This window comes from Delphinus delphis, chromosome 11, assembly GCF_949987515.2.
Source record: "Delphinus delphis chromosome 11, mDelDel1.2, whole genome shotgun sequence".
Classification (NCBI taxonomy): domain Eukaryota; kingdom Metazoa; phylum Chordata; class Mammalia; order Artiodactyla; family Delphinidae; genus Delphinus; species Delphinus delphis.
Window position 1 is genome coordinate 22,843,386 of NC_082693.1, and position 805 is coordinate 22,844,190.

The 805-nt window shown below is 35.7% G+C and overlaps 1 non-coding gene across 1 annotated transcript; it reads right to left on the minus strand.

Moving 5' to 3' along the window:
• Positions 1-449: 449 nt before the first annotated feature.
• On the minus strand, positions 450-553 carry LOC132434699 (U6 spliceosomal RNA). The gene has a single exon (XR_009521412.1). It is a non-coding gene; the product is annotated as a U6 spliceosomal RNA (small nuclear RNA).
• Positions 554-805: the final 252 nt, after the last annotated feature.

Consider the following 805-nt stretch of genomic DNA (forward strand, 5'->3'; position numbering starts at 1 on the left):
CATTGATCTGTGTGTCTGTTTTTGTGCCAGTACCATGCTGTTTTGATTACTGTAGATTTGTAGTACAGTCTGAAATCTGGTAGGGTGATACCTCCAGCATTGTTCTTTTTTTCTCAGGATTGCTCTGGCAATTCAGGTTCTTTTGTGGTTCCATATAAATTTTAGGATTATTTGTTTTCATTATATGGAAAATGTCCTGGGTATTTTAAATAATAGAGATTGCATTAAATCTGTAGATTGCTTTGAGTAGTATGACCATTTTAAAAATATTAATTCTTCCAATCCAAGAACATGGAATATCTTTCCATTTCCTTATATCATCTTCAATTTCTTTCATTAATTTTTTTATAGTGTGCAGAGTATAGGTCTTTCACCTTCTTAGCTCAGTTTATTCCTAGGTGTTTTATTCTTCTTGATGCCGTTTAAAATGGGATGTTTTTACTTTCACAAAAAATATGGAATATTTCACGAATTTGAATGTCACCCTTGTGCAGGGGCCATGCTAATCCTTATATTGTTCCAATTTTAGTATACATGCTGCTGAAGTGAGCACCCATTTACTCTTAATTCAGTCTGAACCTCTCTCAGTCTGAAATTCAGTCACCCAGCTGACATGGAATGGAGAAATTTGGACAAAATGCCTGAGATTGTCCTGGAGAGGGTTTACGCTTTCATTTAGTTGAAAGCAAATGCATGGCCAAGACCCCTTTTATTATTGATGAACAGATCTCCCCATAGATTCCCCAGGCTATTGGCTATAGAGGAAGGTGATTTCAACCAGTCAGAAAAACATACAGAAATGATG